Source organism: Saimiri boliviensis, chromosome 6, assembly GCF_048565385.1.
Source record: "Saimiri boliviensis isolate mSaiBol1 chromosome 6, mSaiBol1.pri, whole genome shotgun sequence".
NCBI classification, from domain to species: Eukaryota; Metazoa; Chordata; class Mammalia; order Primates; family Cebidae; genus Saimiri; species Saimiri boliviensis.
In genome coordinates, this window is record NC_133454.1 from 824619 (window position 1) to 848992 (window position 24374).

The window sequence follows — 24374 nt, forward strand, 5'->3', positions numbered from 1 at the left end:
AAAACTAAAAATACAACACTTAGCTGTGTCTTTGAAAATAATAAAAATACACCTCCAAGCTGTGTTATTGTCAAAAATACAAATACAACCCTTAGCTGTATCTTGGAAAATAATACAAACACATCGCCAAGCTGTGTTAGCGTCAAAAATACAAATACACCCAAAGATGTATCTTGGAAAATAATACAAATACACCTCAAGCTGTGTTATTTTCAACAATACAAATACAAACATTAGCTATACCTTGGAAAATAATACAAATACACCCACAGGATTTGGTATTGTCAAAAATACAAATACAACCCTTAGCTGTATCTGTAAAATAATACAAATACACCTTCAAGCTGTGTTATTTTCAAAAATACAAATAGAACCCATAGCTTTGTCTTGGAAAATAATATAAATACACCACCAAGCTGTGTTATTTTCAAAAAAAAAATACAATCCTTAGCTGTATCTCAGAAAATAATACAAATACACCCCCAAAACGTGTTATTTTCAAAAATACAAATACAACCCTTAGCTGTATCTCGGAAAAAAATACAAATAGTCTCCCAAGCTGTACTTTTTTCAAAAATACAAATACAACCCTTAGCTGTATCTTGGAAAATAATACAAATACACCCCCAAGCTATGTTATTTTCAAAAACACAAATACAACCCTTAGCTGTATCTTGGAATATAATACAAATACACCCCCAAGCTGTGTTATTTTCAAAAAGACAAATAAAACCCTTAGCTGTATCTCGGAAAATAATACAAATACACCCCCAAGCTGTGCCATTTTCAAAAATACAAATACAACCCATAGCTGTATCTGGCAAAATAATACAAATACAACACCAAGCTGTGTTATTTTGAAAAATACAAATAGAACCCATAGCTTTGTCTTGGAAAATAATATCAATACACCCCCAAGCTGTGTTATTTTCAAAAATACAAATACAACACCTAGCTGTTTCTCAGAAAATAATACAAATACACCCCCAAGCTGTGTTATTTTCAAAAATACAAATACAATCCTTAGCTGTATCTCGGAAAAAAATACCAATACTCTCCCAAGCTGTGTTATTTTCAAAAATACAAATACAACCCTTAGCTTTATCTCGGAAAATAATACAAATACACCCCCAAGCTGTGCTATTTTCAAAAAACAAATACAACCCTTAGCTGTATCTTGGAAAATAATACAAATACAGCCACAAGCTGTGTTATTTTCAAAGAAGCAAACACAACCCTTAGCTGTATCTTGGAAAATAATACAAACACAACCCCAAGCTGTGTTATTTTCAAAAACACAAATACAACCCTTAGCTGTATCTTGGAATATAATACAAATACACACCCAAGCTATGTTATTTTCAAAAAGACAAATAAAACCCTTAGCTGTATCTCGGAAAATAATACAAATACACCTCCAAGCTGTGTTATTTTCAAAAATACAAATACAACCCATAGCTGTATCTGGCAAAATAATACAAATAAAACCCCAAGCTGTGTTATTTTCAAAAATACAAATAGAACCCATAGCTTTGTCTTGGAAAATAATATAAATACAGCCCCAAACTGTGTTATTTTCAAAAAAGCAAATACAAACCTTAGCTGTATCCTGGAAAATAATACAAATACACCCCCAAGCAGTGTTATTTGCAAAAATACAAATACAACACTTAGCTGTATCTTGGAAAATAATTCAAATACACCACCGGCTTTCTTATTGTCAAAAATAAAAATACAACCCCTAGCTGTATCTTGTAAAATAATTCAAATACACCCCCAAGCTGTGTTTTTTTGAAAAAAAAAAAAAAATACAACCATTAACTGTATCTTGGAAAATAATACAAATACACCCCCAGCCTGTGTTATTTTAAAAAAGAACAATACAACCCTTAGCTGTATCTCGGAAAATAATACAAATACACCCCCAAGCTGTGTTATTTTCAAAAATACAAACACAGCCCTTAGTTGTATCTAGGAAAATAATACAAATACACCCCCAAGTGCTGTTAGTTTCAAAAATACAAATACAACCCTTAGCTTTATCTTGGAAAATAATACAAATTCAACCCCAAGCGGTGTTATTTTCAAAAATACAAATACAACCCTTAGCTTTATCTCGGAAAATAATACAAATACACCCCCAAGCTGTGCTATTTTCAAAAAACAAATACAACCCTTAGCTGTATCTTGGAAAATAATACAAATACAGCCACAAGCTGTGTTATTTTCAAAGAAGCAAACACAACCCTTAGCTGTATCTTGGAAAATAATACAAACACACCCCCAAGCTGTGTTATTTTCAAAAACACAAATACAACCCTTAGCTGTATCTTGGAATATAATACAAATACACACCCAAGCTGTGTTATTTTCAAAAAGACCAATAAAACCCTTAGCTGTATCTCGGAAAATAATACAAATACACCTCCAAGCTGTGTTATTTTCAAAAATACAAATACAACCCATAGCTGTATCTGGCAAAATAATACAAATACAACCCCAAGCTGTGTTATTTTCAAAAATACAAATAGAACCCATAGCTTTGTCTTGGAAAATAATATAAATACAGCCCCAAGCTGTGTTATTTTCAAAAAAGCAAATACAAACCTTAGCTGTATAATGGAAAATAATACAAATACACCCCCAAGCAGTGTTATTTGCAAAAATACAAATACAACACTTAGCTGTATCTTGGAAAATAATTCAAATACACCACCGGCTTTCTTATTGTCAAAAATAAAAATACAACCCCTAGCTGTATCTTGTAAAATAATTCAAATACACCCCCAAGCTGTGTTTTTTTGAAAAAAAAAATACAACCATTAGCTGTATCTTGGAAAATAATACAAATACACCCCCAGCCTGTGTTATTTTTAAAAAGAACAATACAACCCTTAGCTGTATCTCGGAAAATAATAGAAATACACCCCCAAGCTGTGTTATTTTCAAAAATACAAATAAAATCCATAGCTGTATCTTTGAAAATAATACAAATACACCCAAAAGTTGTGTTATTTTCAAAAATAAAAATAAAACCCTTAGCTGTATCTCCGAATATAATACAAATACACCCCCAAGCTGTGTTATTTTCAAAAATAGAAATACAACCCTTAGCTGTGTCTCGGAAAATAATACAAATACACCCACAAGCCGTGTGATTTTCAAAAATACAAATACAACCTTTAGCTGTATCTCGGAAAATAATACAAATACACCCCTAAGCCGTGTTATTGTCAAAAATACAAATAAAACCCTTAGCTGTATCTCAGAAAATAATACAAATACACCCCCAAGCTGTGTTATTTCTCAAAAATACAAATACAAACCATAGCTGTATCTCGAAAAATAATACAAATACACCCCCATGCTGTGTTATTTTCAAAGATACAAATACAATCCTTAGCCTTATATTGGAAAATAATACAAATACAATCCCAAGCTTTGTTATTGTCAAAAATACAAATACAATCCTTAGCTGTATCTTGGAAAGTAATACAAATACACTCCCAAGCTATGTTATTTTCAAAAATACAAATACAACCCTTAGCTGTGTCTTGGAAAATAATACAAATACACCCCCAAGCTGTGTTATTTTCGAAAATACAAATACAACCCTTAGCTGTATCTTTGAAAATAATACAAATACACCCAATTGCTGTGTTATTTTCAAAAATAAAAAGACAACCCTTAGCTGTATCTCGGAAAATAATTCAAATAAACCCGCAATCTATGTTATTTTCAAAAATACAAATACAACCCTTAGCTGTATCTTGGAAAATAATACAAATACACCCAAAAGCTGTGTTATTATCAAAAATACAAATACAACCCTTAGCTGTATCTCGGAAAATAATACAAATACAGACCCAAGCTGTGTTATTGTCAAAAATTCAGATACAACCCGAAGCTGTATCAAGGAAAATAATACAAAGACACCCCCAAGCTGTGTTATTTTCAAAACTACAGATAAAACCCTTAGCTTTATCTCGCAAATTAATACAAATACACAAACAAGCTGTTTTATGGTCAAAAATACGTATACAACCCTTAGCTGTAACTCGGAAAATACTACAAATACACCACCAAGCAGTGTTATTTTCAAAAATACAAATACAACCCCTAGCTGTATCTTGGAAAATAATACAAATACAGCCCCAAGATGTTTTATTATGAAAAATACAAATACAACCCTTAGCTGTATTTTGGAAAATAATACAAATACACCCCCTAGCTGAGTTATTGTCAAAAATACAAATACAATCCTTAGCTGTATCTTGGAAAATAATAAAAATACACCCACACGCTGTGTTATTGTCAAAAATACAAATACAACTTTTAGCTGTATCTTGGAAAATAATACAAATACACCCCCGGCTTTGTTATTGTCAAAAATACAAATACAACACTTAGCTGTAACTTTGAAATTAATACAAATACACCCCCAACCTGTGTTATTGTCAAAAATACACATAAATCCCTTAGCTGTATCTTTGAAAATAATACAAATACGCCCCCATGCTGTGTTATTGTCAAAAAAGAAATACAACCCTTAGCTCTATCTTGGAAAATAATACAAATACACCCCCAAGCTGTGTTATTTACAAAAATACAAATACAATCCTTAGCTGTATCTCGGAAAATAATACAAATACGCCCCCAAGCTGTGTTATTTTCAAAAATACAAACAACCCTTAGCTGTATCTCGGAAAATAATACAAATACACCACCAAGCTGTGTAATTTTCTAAAATACAAATACAACCCTTAGCTGTATCTTGGAAAATAATACAAATACAACCCGAAGCTGTGTTATTTTCAAAAATACAAACACAACCCTTAGCTGTATCTCGGAAAATAATACAAATACACCCCCAAGCTGTGTTATTGTCAAAAATACAATTACAACCCTTAGCCGTATGTCAGAATATAATACAAATAAACCCCCAAGCTGTGTTATTTTCAAAAAAAACAAATTCAACCCTTAGCTGTATGTCAGAAAATAATACAAATACACCCCCAAGCTGTGTTATTTTCAAAAATACAAATAAAATCCATAGCTGTATCTTTGAAAATAATACAAATACACCCAAAAGTTGTGTTATTTTCAAAAATAAAAATAAAACCCTTAGCTGTATCTCCGAATATAATACAAATACACCCCCAAGCTGTGTTATTTTCAAAAATAGAAATACAACCCTTAGCTTTGTCTCGGAAAATAATACAAATACACCCACAAGCCATGTGATTTTCAAAAATACAAATACAACCTTTAGCTGTATCTCGGAAAATAATACAAATACACCCCTAAGCCGTGTTATTGTCAAAAATACAAATAAAACCCTTAGCTGTATCTCAGAAAATAATACAAATACACCCCCAAGCTGTGTTATTTCTCAAAAATACAAATACAAACCATAGCTGTATCTCGAAAAATAATACAAATACACCCCCATGCTGTGTTATTTTCAAAAATACAAATACAATCCTTAGCCTTATATTGGAAAATAATACAAATACAATCCCAAGCTTTGTTATTGTCAAAAATACAAATACAATCCTTAGCTGTATCTTGGAAAGTAATACAAATACACTCCCAAGCTATGTTATTTTCAAAAATACAAATACAACCCTTAGCTGTGTCTTGGAAAATAATACAAATACACCCCCAAGCTGTGTTATTTTCGAAAATACAAATACAACCCTTAGCTGTATCTTTGAAAATAATACAAATACACCCAATTGCTGTGTTATTTTCAAAAATAAAAAGACAACCCTTAGCTGTATCTCGGAAAATAATTCAAATAAACCCGCAATCTATGTTATTTTCAAAAATACAAATACAACCCTTAGCTGTATCTTGGAAAATAATACAAATACACCCAAAAGCTGTGTTATTATCAAAAATACAAATACAACCCTTAGCTGTATCTCGGAAAATAATACAAATACAGACCCAAGCTGTGTTATTGTCAAAAATTCAGATACAACCCGAAGCTGTATCAAGGAAAATAATACAAAGACACCCCCAAGCTGTGTTATTTTCAAAACTACAGATAAAACCCTTAGCTTTATCTCGCAAATTAATACAAATACACAAACAAGCTGTTTTATGGTCAAAAATACGTATACAACCCTTAGCTGTAACTCGGAAAATACTACAAATACACCACCAAGCAGTGTTATTTTCAAAAATACAAATACAACCCCTAGCTGTATCTTGGAAAATAATACAAATACAGCCCCAAGATGTTTTATTATGAAAAATACAAATACAACCCTTAGCTGTATTTTGGAAAATAATACAAATACACCCCCTAGCTGAGTTATTGTCAAAAATACAAATACAATCCTTAGCTGTATCTTGGAAAATAATAAAAATACACCCACACGCTGTGTTATTGTCAAAAATACAAATACAACTTTTAGCTGTATCTTGGAAAATAATACAAATACACCCCCGGCTTTGTTATTGTCAAAAATACAAATACAACACTTAGCTGTAACTTTGAAATTAATACAAATACACCCCCAACCTGTGTTATTGTCAAAAATACACATAAATCCCTTAGCTGTATCTTTGAAAATAATACAAATACGCCCCCATGCTGTGTTATTGTCAAAAAAGAAATACAACCCTTAGCTCTATCTTGGAAAATAATACAAATACACCCCCAAGCTGTGTTATTTACAAAAATACAAATACAATCCTTAGCTGTATCTCGGAAAATAATACAAATACGCCCCCAAGCTGTGTTATTTTCAAAAATACAAACAACCCTTAGCTGTATCTCGGAAAATAATACAAATACACCACCAAGCTGTGTAATTTTCTAAAATACAAATACAACCCTTAGCTGTATCTTGGAAAATAATACAAATACAACCCGAAGCTGTGTTATTTTCAAAAATACAAACACAACCCTTAGCTGTATCTCGGAAAATAATACAAATACACCCCCAAGCTGTGTTATTGTCAAAAATACAATTACAACCCTTAGCCGTATGTCAGAATATAATACAAATAAACCCCCAAGCTGTGTTATTTTCAAAAAAACAAATTCAACCCTTAGCTGTATGTCGGAAAATAATACAAATACACCCCCAAGCTGTGTTATTTTCAAAAATACAAATAAAATCCATAGCTGTATCTTTGAAAATAATACAAATACACCCAAAAGTTGTGTTATTTTCAAAAATAAAAATAAAACCCTTAGCTGTATCTCCGAATATAATACAAATACACCCCCAAGCTGTGTTATTTTCAAAAATAGAAATACAACCCTTAGCTTTGTCTCGGAAAATAATACAAATACACCCACAAGCCGTGTGATTTTCAAAAATACAAATACAACCTTTAGCTGTATCTCGGAAAATAATACAAATACACCCCTAAGCCGTGTTATTGTCAAAAATACAAATAAAACCCTTAGCTGTATCTCGGAAAATAATACAAATACACCCCCAAGCTGTGTTATTTTCAAAAATACAATTACAACCCTTAGCTGTATCACAGAAAATAATACAAATACACCCCCAAGCGGTGTTATTTTCAAAAATACAAGTACAACCCTTAGCTGTATCAGGAAAATAATACAAATACACCCCCAAGCGCTGTTATTTAAAAAAATACAAAAACAACACTTATCTGTATCTCCGAAAGTAATACAAGTACAACCCCAAGCGGTGTTATTTTCAAAAATACAAATACACCCTTAGCTGTATCTTGGAAAGTAATACAAATACACCCCCAAGCTGTGTTATTTTCAAAAATACAAATACAACCCTTAGCTGTATCTTGGAAAATAATACAAATACACCCCAAAGCTGTGTTATTGTCAAAAATACAAATACAAACCTTAGCTGTATCTTGGAAAGTAATACACATACACTCCCAAGCTGTGTTATTTTCAAAAATACAAACACAACCCTTAGCTGTATCTTTGAAAATAATACAAATACACCCCAAGCTGTGTTATTTTCAAAAATACAAAAATACAGAACTTAGCCGTAATTCAGAAAATAAGACAAATACACCCCCAAGCTGTGTTAATTTCAAAATACAAATACAACCCTTAGCTGTATCTCGGAAAATAATACAAATACATACCCAAGCTGTGTTATTTTCAAAAATACAAATACAACCCTAAGCTATATCTCGGAAAATAATACAAATACACCCCCAAGCAGTGTTATTTTCAAAAATACAAATGCGACCCTTAGCTGTATCTCGGAAAGTAATACAAATACACCCCAAGCTGTGTTATTTTCAAAAATACAAATACAACCCCTAGCTGTATCTCGGAAAATAATACAAATACACCCCCAAGCTGTGTTATTGTCAAAAATACAAATACAACCCTTAGCTCTATCTTGGAAAGCAATACAAATACACCCAAAGCCATCTTATTTTCAAAAATACTAATACAACCCTTTGCTGTATCTTGGAAAGTAATACAAATACACCCGAAATCTGTGTTATTGTGGAAAATACAGATAAAACCCTTGGCTGTATCTTGGAACATAATATAAATACACCTCCAAGCTGTGTTATTTTCAAAAATACAAATAAAACCCTTAGCTGTATATTGGAAAATAATACATATACAGCTACAAGCTGTGTTATTTTCAAGAATACAAATACAACCCTTAGCTGTATCTTGGGAAATAATACATATACACCCCCAAGCTGTGTTATTTTCAAAAATACAAATACAACCCTTAGATGTATCTTGGAAAATAATACAAACACACCCCCGAGCTGTTTTATTTTCAAAAATACAAATACAGTCCTTAGCTGTATCTTTGAAAATGATACAGATACACCCCCAAGCTGTGTTATTTTCAAAAATACAAATACAACCCTTAGCTGTGTCTTGGAATATAATACAAATACACCCCTAAGCTCTGTTATTTTCAAAAATACAAGTACAACCCTTAGCTGTAACTTTGAAAATAATACAAATACAAACCCAAGCTGTGTTATTGTCAAAAATACAAATACAACCCTTAGCGGTATCTTTGAAAATAACACAAATACACACTCAAGCTGTGTTACTGTCAAAAATACAAATACAACCCTTAGCTGTATCTTTGAAAATAACACAAATACACCCACAAGCTGTGTTATTGTCAAAAATACAAATACAACTCTTAGCTGTATCTTGAAAAATAATACAAATACCCCCCAAAGCTCTGTTATTGTCAAAAATACAAACACAACCCATAACTGTATCTTTGAAACTAATACAAATACACCCCCAAGCTGTGTTATTTTCAAAAATACAAATACAACCCTTAGCTGTATATTGGAAAATAATACAAATACACCCCCAAGCTGTGTTATTTTCCAAAATACAAATAAAAACCATAGATGTATCTTGATAAATAACACAAATACACCCCCAAGCTGTGTTATTTTCAAAAATACCAATAAAACCCTTAGCTGTATCTTGGAAAATAATGCAAATACACTCACAAGCTCTGTTATTTTCAAAAATACAAATACAACCCATAGCTGTTTCTTGGAAAATAATACAAATAACCCCCCCAAGCTGTATTATTTTCAAAAATACAAATACACCCCTTAGCTGTATCTTGGAAAATAATACAAATACACCCCCAGCCTGTGTTATTTTAAAAAAGAACAATACAACCCTTAGCTGTATCTCGGAAAATAATACAAATACACCCCCAAGCTGTGTTATTTTCAAAAATACAAACACAGCCCTTAGTTGTATCTAGGAATATAATACAAATACACCCCCAAGTGCTGTTAGTTTCAAAAATACAAATACAACCCTTAGCTGTATCTTTGAAAATAGCACAAATACACCCACAATCTGTGTTATTGTCAAAAATACAAACACAACCCTTAGCTCTATCGTGTAAAATAATACAAATACCCCTCCAAGCTCTGTGATTGTTAAAAGTACAAATACAACCCATAACTGTAATTTTGAAAATAATACAAATACACCCCATAGCTGTGTTATTTTCAAAAATACAAATACATCCCTTAGCTGTATCTTGGAATATAATACAAATAAACCCCCAAGCCGTGTTATTTTCCAAAATACAAGTACTACCCTTAGCAGTATCTTGGGAGAAAACACAAATACACCCACAATCTGTGTAATTTTCAAAAATAACAATAAAACCCCTAGCTCTATCGTGGAAAATAATGCAAATACAACCCTAAGCTGTGTTATTTTCAAAAATACAAATACAACTCTGAGCTGTATCTTGGAAAATAATACAAATACAACCACAAGCTGTGTTATTTTCAAAAATACAAATACAATCCTTACCTGTATCTTTGAAAATAATACAAATACAACCCAAGCTGAGTTATTGTCAAAAATACAAATACAACCCTTAGCTGTATCTTTGAAAATAATACAAATACACCCCCAAGCCGCGTTATTGTGAAAAATACAAATACAACCCTTAGTTGTATCTTTGAAAATAATACAAATACACCCCCATGCTGTGTTATTTTCAAAAATACAAATACAACACTTAGCTATATCTTTGAAAAAAATACAAATAGAAGCCCAAGCTGTGTTATTTCCAAAAATACAAATACAACCCTTAGCTGTATCTTGGATAATAATACAAATACAACACCAAGCTGTGTTATTTTCAAAAATACAGAACTTAGCCGTAATTCAGAAAAAAAGACAAATACACTCCAATCTCTGTTAATTTCAAATATACAAATACAACCCTTAGCTGTACCTTGGAAAATAATACAAATACAACCCCAAGCTGTGTTATTTTCAAAAATACCAATACAATCCTTAGCTGTATCTTGCAAAATACTACAAAAATCCCCCCAAGCTCTGTGATTGTCAAAAATACAAATACAACCCATAACTATATTTTTGAAAATAATACAAATACACACCAAATCTGTGTTATTTTCAAAACTGCAAATACAACCCTCAGCTGTATCTTGGAAAATAATAGAAATACACCCCCAAGCCGTGTTATTTTCCAAAATACAAGTACAGCCGTTAGCTGTATCTTGGAAAAAAACACAAATACACCCCCAAGCTGTGTAATTTTCAAAAATACCAATACAACCCTTAGCTGTATCCTGGAAAATAATGCAAATACAACCCCAAGCTATGTTATTTTCAAAAATACAAATACAACCCTTAGCTGTACCTTGATAAATAATACAAATACACCCCCAAGATGTGTTATTTTCAAAAAAACAAATACAACCCTTAGCTGTATCTTTGAAAATAATACAAATACACCCCAATCTGAGTTACTATCAAAAATACAAATACAACCCTTAGCTGTATCTTTGAAAATAATACAAATACACTCCCAAGCTGCGTTATTGTGAAAAATACAAATAAAACCCTTAGTTGTATCTTTGAAAATAATACAAATACACCCCAATGCTGTGTTATTTTCAAAAACACAAATACAACCCTTAGCTCTATCTTTGAAAATAATACAAATACAACCTCAAGTTGTGTTATTTTCAAAAATACATACCAAACCCTTAGCTGTATCTTGGAAAATAATACAAATACACCCCCCCCAGCTGTGTTATTGTCAAAAATACAAACACAACACTTAGCTCTATCTTGGAAAGTAATACAAATACACCACAAAGCCGTCTTATTTTCAAAAATACAAATACAAACGTTAGCTGTATCTTGGAAAGTAATACAAATACACCCCAAAGCTGTGTTATTTTCAAAAATACATATACAACTCTTAGCTGTATCTTGGAAAGTAATACAAATACACCCCAAAGCTGTGTTATTGTCAAAAACACAGATATAATTCATAGCCTTATTTTGGAAAATAATACAAATACACCCCCAAGCTGTGTTATTTGCAAAAATACAAAGAGAACCCTTAGCTGTATCTTGGAAAATGATGGAAATACAGCCACAAGCTGTGTTGTTTTCAAAAATACAAATACAAACCTTAGCTGTATCTTGGAAAATAATACAAATACAACCCCAAGCTGTGTTATTTTCAAAGATACAAATACAACCCTTAGCTGTATCTATGAAAATAATACAAATACACCCACAAGCTGTGTTATTTTCAAAAGTACAAATACAATCCTTAGCTGTATCTTTGAAAATGATACAAATACACCCGCAAGCTGTGTTATTTTCAAAAATACAAATAAGACACTTAGCTGTATCTTGGAAAATAATACAAATACACCCCCAAGCTGTGTTATTTTCAAAAATACAAATACGAACCTTAGCTCTATCTTGGAATATAATACAATTACATCCCCAAGCGGTGTTATTTTCCAAAATACAAGTACAACCCTTAGCTGTATCTTGGAGAAAAACACAAATACACCATCAGGCTGTGTTATTTTCAAAAAGACAAATACAACCCTTAGCTGTATCTTGGAAAATAATACAAATACGTCCCCAAGCTGTATTATTTTCAGAAATACAAATACAACCCTTATCTCTATCTTGGAAAATAATACAGATACACCCCCAAGCTGTGTTATTGTCAAAAATACAAATACAACCCTTAGCTGTATCTTTGAAAATAATACAAATACACAGCCAAGCTGCATTATTTTCAAAAATACAAATACAACCCTTAGCTGTATCTTGGAAAATAACAGAAATACACCGCCAAGCTGTGTTATTTTCAAAAATACCAATAAAACCCTTAGCTGTATCTTGGAAAATAATACAAATACACCCCCAAGCTGTGTTATTTTCAAAAATACAAATACAACTCTTAGCTGTATCTTGTAAAATAATACAAATACACCCCCAAGCTGTGTTAGTGTAAAAAATACAAATGCAACCCAAAGATGTATCTTGGAAAGTAATACAACTATACCCCAAGCTGTGTTATTTTCAAAAATGCAAATACAACCCTTAGCTGTATCTTGGAAAATAATACAAATACACCCTCAAGCTGTGTTATTGTCAAAAATACAAATACAACCCTTAGCTGTATCTTGGAAAGTAATACAAATACACTCCCAAGCTGTGTTATTTTCAAAAATACAAATACAACCCTTAGCTGTATGTTGGAAAATAATACAAATACACCCCCAAGCTGTGTTATTTTCAAAAATATAAAAATACAGAACTTAGCCGTAATTCAGAAAATAAGACAAATACACTACCAAGCTGTGTTAATTTCAAAAATACAAATACAACCCTTAGCTGTATCTTGGAAAATAATACAAATACAACCCCAAGATGTGTTATTTTCAAAAATACAAATACAACCCTTTGCCGTATATTGGAAAATAATACAAATACACACCCAAGCTGTGTTATTATCAAAAATACAAATACAACCCTTAGCTGTATCTTGGAAAATAATACAAATACACCGCCAAGCTGTGTTATTGTCAAAAATACAAATACAACCCTTAGCTGTATCTTGGAAAGTAATACAAATACACTCCAAAGCTGTGTTATTTTCAAAAATACAAATACAAACCTCAGCTCTATCTCGGAAAATAATACAAATACACCGCCAAGCTGTGTTATTGTCAAAAATACAAATACAACCCTTAGCTGTATCTCGAAAAATAATACAAATACACCCACAAGCTGTGTTATTTTCAAAAATACAAATACAACCCTTAGCTGTATCTAGGAAAATAATACAAATCACCTCCAAGATTTGTTATTTCCAAAAATACAAATACAACCATTAGCTATATCTCGGAAAATAATACAAATACACACCCAAGCTGTGTTATTTTCAAAAATATAAATACAACCCTTAGCTCTATCGCAGAAAACAATACAAATACACCCACAAGCGGTGTTATTTTCAAAAATACAAGTACAACCGTTTGCTGTATTTCGGAAAATAATATAAATACACCCCCAAGCTGTGTTATTTTCAAAAATACAAACACAGCCCTTAGCTGTATCTAGGAAAATAATACAAATACACCCCCAAGTGCTGTTATTTTCATAAATGCAAATACAACACTTAGCTTTATCTTGGAAAATAATACAAATTCAACCCGAAGCAGTATTATTTTTAAAAATACAAAAATACAGCCCTTAGATGTAATTCAGAATACAATACAAATACACACACAAGCTGTGTTATTTTCAAAATACAAACACAACCCTTAGCTGTATCTTGGAAAATAATACAAATACACCCCCAAGCAGTGTTATTTTCAAAAATATGTAAATACAGCCCTTAGCCTTAATTCAGAAAATAATACAAATACACCCACAAGCTGTGGTATTTTCAAAAATACAAATAAAACCCTTAGCTGTATCTCGGAAAATAATACAGATACACACCAAAGTTGTGTTATTTTAAAAAATAAAAATACAACCCTTAGCTGTATCTTGGAAAATAATACAAATACACCCCCAAGCTGTGTTATTTTCAAAAATATGAAAATACAGCCCTTAGCTTTAATTCAGAAAATAATACAAATACACCCACAAGCTGTGGTATTTTCAAAAATACAAATAAAACCCATAGCTGTATCTCGGAAAATAATACAGATACACACCAAAGCTGTGTTATTTTCAAAAATAAAAATACAACCCTTAGCTGTATCTTGGAAAATAATACAAATACACCCCCAAGCTGTGTTATTTTCAAAAATACATATACAACCCTTAGCTCTATCTCCGAAAATAATACAAATACACACACAAGCTGAGTTATTTTGAAAAATTCAAATACAACCCTTAGCTCTATCTTGGAAAATAATACAAACACACCCCCAAGCTGTGTTATTTTCAAAAATACAAACACAACCCTTAGCTGTATCTTGGAAAATAATACAAATACACCCCCAAGCGGTGTTATTTTCAAAAACACAAACACAACCCTTAGCTGTATCTCGGAAAATAATACAAATACACCCACAAGCTGTGTTATTTTCAAAAACAAAAATACAACCCTTAGCTGTATCTCGGAAAATAATACAAATAAACCCGCAAGCTGTGTTATTGTCAAAAATACAAATGCAACACTTAGCTGTATCTTTGTATATAATACAAATACACAGACAAGCTGTGTTATTGTCAAAAATACAAATACAACCCTTACCTGTATCTTTGAAAATAATACAAATATACCCACAAGCTGTGTTATTTCTCAAAAATACAAATGCAACCCTTAGCTGTATCTCGGAAAATAATACAAATACACCCGCAAGCTGTGATATTGTCAAAAATACAAATACAACCCTTAGCTGTAACTTGGAAAATAATACAAATACACACACAAGCTGTGTTGTTTTCAAAAATACAAATACAAACCTTAGCTGTATCTTTGAAAATAATACAAATACACCCCCAAGCTGTGTTATTTTCAAAAATACAAATACAACAATTTGCTGTATCTTGGAAAATAATACAAATACACCCGCAAGCTGTGTTATTTCCAAAAATACAAATACAACCCTTAGCAGTATTTTGGAAAATAATACAAATACACCCCCAAGCTGTGTTATTCACCAAAATACAAATACAAACCTTAGAAGTATCCTGGAAAATAATACATATACAACCCCAATCTGTGTTATTTTCAAAACTACAAATACAACCCTTAGCTGCATCTTGGAAAATAAAACAAATACACACGAAAGCTGTGTTATTTTCAAAAATACAAAAACAACCCTTAGTTGTATCTTGAAAAATAATACAAATACACCACCAAACTGTGTTATTTTCAAAAATACAAATACAACACTTAGCAGTATCTTGGAAAATAATACAAATAAACCCCCAAGCTGTGTTTTTTTCAAAAATACAAATATATCCCTTAGCTGTATCTTGGAAAATAATACATATACACCCGAAACTGTGTTATTTTCATAAATATAACACTTACCTTTATCTTGGAAAGTAATACATATACACCAAAAAGCTGTGTTATTTTCAAAAATACAAATAAAACTCTTAGCTCTACCTTGGCAAACAATACAAATACACAAACAATCTTTGTTATTTTAAAAAATACAAATAAAACTCTTAGCTGTATCTTCGAAAATAATACAAATACATCCCCAAGCTGTGTTATTTTCGAAAATACAAATACAACCCTTAGCCGTATCTTTGAAAATGATACAAATACTCCCCCAAGCTGTGTTATTTTCAAAAATATATATACAACCCTTTGCTGTATCTAGAAAAATGATAGAAATACACCCCCAAACTGTGTTATTTTCAAAAATACAAAGACAACCCTTAGCAGTATCTTGTAAAATAATACAAATACACCCCCAAGGTGTGTTATTTTAAAAAATACAAATACAACACTTATCTCTATCTAGGAAAATAATACAAATACACCCCAAAGCTGTGTTATTTTCCAAAATACCAATACAACCCTTAGCTGTATCTTGGAAAATAATACAAATACATCCCCAAGCTGTGTTATTTTCAAAAATACAAATACAACCCTTATTTGTATGTTGGAAAATAATACAAATACACCCACAAGTTGTGTTATTTTAAAAAATACAAATACAACCCTTAGCTATATATTGAAAATAATTCAAATACAACCACAAGCTGTGTTATTGTCAAAAATACAAATACAACCCTTAGCTGTATCTTGTAAAGTAATACAAATACACTCCGAAGCGGTGTTATTTTCAAAAATACAAATACAATCCTTAGCAGTATCTTGGAAAATAATACAAATACCCCCCCAAGCTGTGTTATTGTCAAAAATACAAATACAACCCTTAGCTGTATCTTGGAAAGTAATACAAATACACTCCAAAGCTGTGTTATTTTCAAAAATACAAATACAACCCTTAGCTGTATCTTTGAAAATAATAAAAGACACCCCCAAGCTGTGTTATTTTCAAAAATACACACAACCCTTAGCTGTATCTCGGAAAATAATACAAATACACCACCAAGCTGTTTAATTTTCAAAAAACAAATACAACCCTTAGCTGTATCTTGGAGAATAATACAAATACAACCCGAAGCTGTGTTATTTTCAAAAATACAAATACAAACCTTAGCTGTATCTCGGAAAATAATACAAATACACCCACAAGCTGTGTTATTGTCAAAAATACAAATACAACCCTTAGCTGTATCTCGGAAAATAATACAAATACACCCCCAAGCTGTGTTATTTTCAAAAATACAAATACAACCCTTAGCTGTATCTAGGAAAATAATACAAATCACCTCCAAGCTTTGTTATTTCCAAAAATACAAATGCAACCCTTAGCTATATTTGGAAAATAATACCAATACACCCCAAGCTGTGTTATTTTCAAAAATACAAATACAACCCTTACCTCTATCGCAGAAAACAGTACAAATACACCCACAAGCGGTGTTATTTTCAAAAATACAAGTACAAGAGTTTGCTGTATGTCGGAAAATAATATAAATACACCCCCAAGCTGTGTTATTTTCAAAAATACAAATACAACCCTTAGCTGTATCTCGGAAAATAGTACAAATACACCCCCAAGCTCTGTTATTTTCAAAAATACAAAAATACAGAACTTAGCCGTAATTCAGAAAATAAGACAAATACACCCCCAAGCTGTGTTAATTTCAAAAATACAAATACAACCCTTAGCTGTATCTCGGAAAATAATACAAATACACCCCCAGTCTGTGTTATTTTCAAAAATACAAATACAACCCTTAGCTCTATCTTGGAATATAATACAAATACAACCCGAAGCTGTGTTATTTTCAAAAATACAAATACAACCCTTAGCTGTATTTCGGAAAATAATACAAACACACACCCAAGCGGTGTTATTTCCAAAAATACAACACTTAGCTGTATCAGGAGAAATAATGCAAATACACCCCCAAGCTCTGTTATTGTCAAAAATACAAAAACAACAATTAACTGTATCTTGGAAAAGAATACAAATACAACCCCAAGGTGTGTTGTTTTCAAAAACACAAATATAACCCTTAGCTGTATCTCAGAAAATAATACAAATACACCCCCAAAAGGTGTTATTTTCAAAAATACAAATACATCCCTTAGTTGAATGTCAGAAAATAATACAAATACACCCCCAAGTTGTGTTATTTTCAAAAATACAAATACAACCCTTAGCGGTATCTCGGAAAATAATACAAATACACCCCCAAACGGTGTTATTTTCAAAAATACAAATACAACCCTAAGCTATATCTAGGAATATAATACAAATACACCCCCAAGCTGTGTTATTTTCAAAAATACAAATACAACCCTTAGCTGTATCTCGGAAAATAATACACATACACCCCAAAGCTGTGTTATTTTCAAAAATAAAAATACACCCCTTAGCTGTATCTTTGAAAATAATACAAAGACACCCCCAAGCTGTATTATTTTCAAAAATAAAAATACAACCCTTAGCTCTAACTTGGAAAATAATACAAATACACCCCCAAGATGTGTTATTTTCAAAAATAAAAATACAACCCTTAGCTGTATCTCGGAAAATAATACAAATACACCCACAATCTCTGTTATTTTCCAAAATACAAATACAACCCTTAGTTCTATCTCGGAAAATAATACAAATACACACCCAAGCCGTGTTATTTTCAAAAATACAAATACAACCCATAGCTGTATCTCAGAAAATAATACAAATACACCCCCAAACGGTTTTATAGTCAAAAATACAAATACAACCCTTAGCTTTAACTAGGAATATAATACAAATACACCCCCAAGCTGTGTTATTTTCAAAAATACAAATGCAACCCTTAGCTGTATGTCAGAAAATATTACAAATACACCCTCAAACTATGGTATTTTCAAAAATACAAATTCAACCCTTAGCTGTATCTCGTAAAATAATACAAATACACCCCCAAGCTGTGTTATTTTCAAAAATACAGATACAACCCTTAGCTGTATCTCGCAAAACAATACAAATACACACCCAAGCTGTTTTATAGTCAAAAATACATATACAACATTTATCTGTAACTCGGAAAATAATACAAATTCACCCCCAAGCTGTGTTATTTCCAAAAATACAAATACAACACTTAGCTGTATCTCGGAAAATAATGCAAATACACCCCCAAGCTCTGTTATTGTCAAAAATACAAATACAACAATTAACTGTATCTTGGAAAAGAATACAAATACAACCCCAAGGTGTGTTATTTTCAAAAACACAAATACGACCCTTAGCTGTATCTCAGAAAATAATACAAATACACCACCAAACGGTGTTATTTTCAAAAATACAAATACAACCCTTAGCTTAATCTCGGAAAATAATACAAATAAACCCCCAAGTTGTGTTATTTTCAAAAATTCAAATACAACCCTTAGCGGTATCTCGGAAAATAATAAAAATACACCCCCAAGGTGTGATATTTCAAAAATACAAAAACAATCCTTAGCTGTATCTCGGAAAATAATACAAATACACCCCAAAGCTGTGTCATTTTCAAAAATAAAAATACAACCCTTAGCTGTATCTTTGAAAATAATACAAAGACACCCCCAAGCTGTGTTATTTTCAAAAATAAAAATACAACCCTTAGCTCTAACTTGGAAAATAATACAAATACACCCCCAAGCTGTGTTATTTTCAAAAATACAAATACAACCCTTAGCTGTATGTCAGAAAATATTACAAATACACCCTAAAGCTGTGGTATTTTCAAAAATACAAATTCAACCCTTAGCTGTATCTCGAAAAATAATACAAATACACCCCCAAGCTGTGTTATTTTCCAAAAGACAAATACAACCCTTACCTGTATGTTTCAAAATAATACAAATACACACTCTAGCTGTGTTATTTTCAAAAATAAAAATAGAACCCTTAGCTGTATCTCGGAAAATAATACAAATAAACCCCCAAGCTGTGTTATTTTCAAAAATACAAATACAACCCTTAGCTGTATCTCGGAAAATAATACAAAAACACCCACAAGCTGTGTTATTTTCAGAAATACAAATTCAAACCTTAGCTGTATCTCGCAAAAAAATACAAATACGCACCCAAGCTCTTTTATAGTCAAAAATACATACACAACCTTTAGCTGTAACTCTGAAAATAATACAAATACACACGCAAGCTGTGTTATTCTCAGAAATACAGATAAAACCCTAAGCTGTATCTCGGAAAATTATACAAATACACCCCCAAGCTGTGTTATTTTCAAAAATACAGATACAACCCTTAGCTATATCTCGCAAAATAATACAAATACACACCCAAGCTGTTTTACAGTCAAAAATACATATACAACCTTTATCTATAACTAGGAAAATAATACAAATACACACCCAAGCTGTGTTATTGTCAAAAATACAGATACAACCCTTAGCTGTATCTCGTAAAATAATACAAATAAACCCCCAAACTGTGTTATTGTCAAAAATACAAATACAACAATTAGCTGTATCTCGTAAAGTAATACAAATACACACCCAAGCTGTGTTACTGTCAAAAATACAGATACAACCCTTAGCTGCATCTCGGAAAATAATTCAAAAACACACCCAATCACTGTTATTTTCAAAAATACAAGTACAACCCTTAGCTGTATCTTGGAAAATAACACAAATACACACCCAAGCGGTGTTATTTTCAAAAATACAAATATAACCCTTAGCTGTATCTCAGAAAATAATACAAATACACACCCAAGCTGTGTAATTTTCAAAAATTCATATACGACCCTTAGCACTATCTCGGAAAATAATACAAATACCCCCAACAAGCTGTGTTATTTTCAAAGATACAAATACAACCCTTAGCTGTATCTCAGAAAATAATACAAATACACCCCCAAGCTGTGTTATTTTCAAAAATACAAATACAACCCTTAGCTGTATCGTGGAAAATAATACAAATACAACCGCACGGTGTCTTATTTTCAAATATACCAATACAACCCTTAGCTGTATCTCGGAAAATAATACAAACACACACCCAAGCTGTGTTATTTTCAAAAATAAAAATAAAAACCTTAGCTGTATCTCGGAAAATAATACAAATACACACCCAAGCTGTGTTATTTTCAAAAACACAAATACAACCCTTAGCTGTATCTCGGAAAATAATACAAATACACACACAAGCTGTGTTATTTTCAAAAATAAAAATATAACCCTTAGCTGTATATCGGAAAATAATACAAATACACGCCCAAACTGTGTTATTGTCAAAAATACATATACAACCCTTATCTCTATCTCCGAAAATAATACACATAAACCCCCAAGTTTTGTTATTGTCAAAAATACAGATAGAACCCTTAGTTGTATCTTTGAAAATAATACTAATACAACCCAAAGCTGTGTTATTGTCAGGAATACAAATACATCCCTTAGCTGTATCTTGGAAAATAATACAAATACACCCCCAAGCTGGGTTATTGTCAAAAATACAAATACAACCATTAGCTGTATCTTGAAAAATAATTCAATACACCCACAAGCTGTGTTATTGTCACAAATACAAATAAAACCCATAGCTGTATCTTGGAAAATAATACAAATACACCCCCAAGCTGTGTTATTGTCAAAAATACAAAGAGAATCCTTAGCTGTATCTTGGAAAATAATATAAATACACCCCCTAGCTGTGTTATTGTCAAAAATACAAATACAACGATTAACTGTATGTTGGAAAATAATACAAAAACACTCACAAGCTGTGTTATTGTCAAAAATACAAATACTACCCTTAGCTCTATCTCTGAAAACAATACACATACACCTCCAAGCTGTGTTATTGTCAAAAATACAGATACAACCCTTTGCCGTATCTTTGAAAATAATACAAATACACCCCAAAGCTGTGTTTTTGTCAGGAATACAAATACATCACTTAGCTGTATCTTGGAAAATAATTCAAATACACCCCCAAACTGTGTTATTTTGAAAAATACAAATACAAATCTTAACTGTTTTTTGGAAAATAATACAAACACTCCCCCAAGATTTGTTATTGTGAAAAATACAAATACAACGGTTAGCTGTGTCTAGAAAAGTAATACAAATAGACTCCCAAGCTGTGTTATTTTCAAAAATACAAAAATTCAGCCCTTAGCCATAATTCGGAAAATAATACAAATACACCCACAAGCTGTGTTATTTTCAAAAATACAAATACATCCCTTAGCTCTATCTTGGAACATAATACAAATACACCCCCAAGCTGTGTTATTGTCAAAAATACAAATACCATCCTTAGCTGTATCTTGGAAAATAATAGAAATACACCCCCAAGCTCTGTTATTGTCAAAAATACAAATACAACTTTTAGCTGTATCTTGGAAAATAATAAAAATACACCCCCAAGCTTTCTTATTGTCAAAAATACAAATATAACCCTTAGCTGTAACTTTGAAATTAATACAAATACACCCCGAAGCTGTGTTATTGTCAAAAATACAAATACAAAGCTTAGCTGTATCTTTGAAAATAATACAAATACGCCACCAAGCTGTGTTACTGTCAAAAATAAAAATGCACCCCTTAGCTGTATCTTGGAAAATAATACAAATACGCCCCCATGCTGTGTTATTTTCAAAAATACAAAATACATCCCTTAGCTGTATCTCGGAAAATAATACAAACACACGCCCAAGGTGTCTTATTTTCAAAAATACAAATAGAACCCTTAGCTCTATGTCGGAAAATAATACAAATACATCAACAAGGTGTGTTATTTTCAAAAATGCAAACACAACCCTTAGCTGTATCTCGGAAAATAATACAAATACACACCCATCGGTGTTATTTTCAAAAATACAAATATAACCCTTAGCTGTATCTCGGAAAATAATACAAATACACCACCAAGCTGTGTTATTTTCAAAAATAGAAATAAAACCCTTAGCTGTATCTCGGAAAATAATACAAATACACTTCCAAGCTGTGTGATTTTCAAAAATACAAATACAACCCTTAGCTGTATCTGGGAAAATAATACAAATACACCCCCAAGCAGTGTTATTCTCAAAAATACAAAAAAAAAACCCTTAGCTGTATCTCGGAAAATAATACAAATACATCCCCAAGCTGTGTTATTTTCAAAAATACAAATACAACCCTTATCTGTATCTAGGAAAATAATACAAATACACCTCCAAGCTGTGTTATTTCCAAAAATACAAATACAACCCTTAGCGGTATCGCAGAAAATGATAAAAAATACACCCCCAAGCAGTTTTATTTTCAAAAATACAAATACAACACTTAGCTGTATCGCAGAAAATAATACAAATACACCCCCAAGTAGTGTTATTTTCAAAAATAAAAGTACAACCCTTAGCTGTATGTCGGAAAATAATACAAATACACCCCCAAACAGTGTTATTTTAAAAAATACAAACAAAACCCTTAGCTGTATCTAGGAAAATAATACAAATACACCCCGAAGCGCTGTTATTTTAAAAAATACAAATACAACCCTTAGCTGTATCTTGGAGAGTAATACAAATACACCCGCAAGCTGCGTTGTTTTCAAAAATACAAATACAACCCTTAGCTGTATCTTGGAAAATAATACAAATAAACCCCCAAGCCGTGTTATTGTCAAAAATACAAATACAACTTTAAGCTGTATCTTGGAAAGTAATACAAATACACTCCCAAGCTGTGTTATTTTCAAAAATACAAATACAACCCTTAGCTGTATCTTGGAAAATAATACAAACACACCCCAAGCTGTGTTATTTTTAAAAATACAAAAATACAGAACTTAGCCGTAATTCAGAAAATAAGACAAATACACCCCCAAGCTGTATTAATTTCAAAATATAAATACAACCCTTAGCTGTACCTCGGAAAATAATACAAATACACCCCCAGGCTGTGTTATTTTCAAATATACAAATACAACCCTTAGCTGTGTCTTGGCAAATAATACAAATACAACACCAAGCTGTGTTATTTTCAAAAATATAAATACAACCCTTAGCTTTATCTAGGAAAATAATACAAATACACCTCGATACTGTTTTATTTCCAAAAATACAAATACAACCCTTAGCTGTATCGCAGAAAATAATACAAATACACCCCCAAGCGGTGTTATTTTCAAAAACACAAGTACAACACTTAGCTGTATGTCGGAAAATAATACAAATACACACCCAAGCTGTGTTATTTTCAAAAATACAAACACAACCCTTAGCTGCATGTAGGAAAATAATACAAATACACCCCCAAGCGCTGTTATTTTAAAAAATACAAATACAACACTTAGCTCTATCTCGGGTAATAATACAAATACAAACCCAAGCGGTGTTATTTTCAAAAATGCAAATAAAACCCTTAGCTGTATCTTGGAAAGTAATACAAATACACCCCCAAGCTGTGTTATTTTCAAAAATACAAATAAAACCCTTAGCTGTATCTAGGAAAATAATACAAATACACCACCAAGCGCTGTTA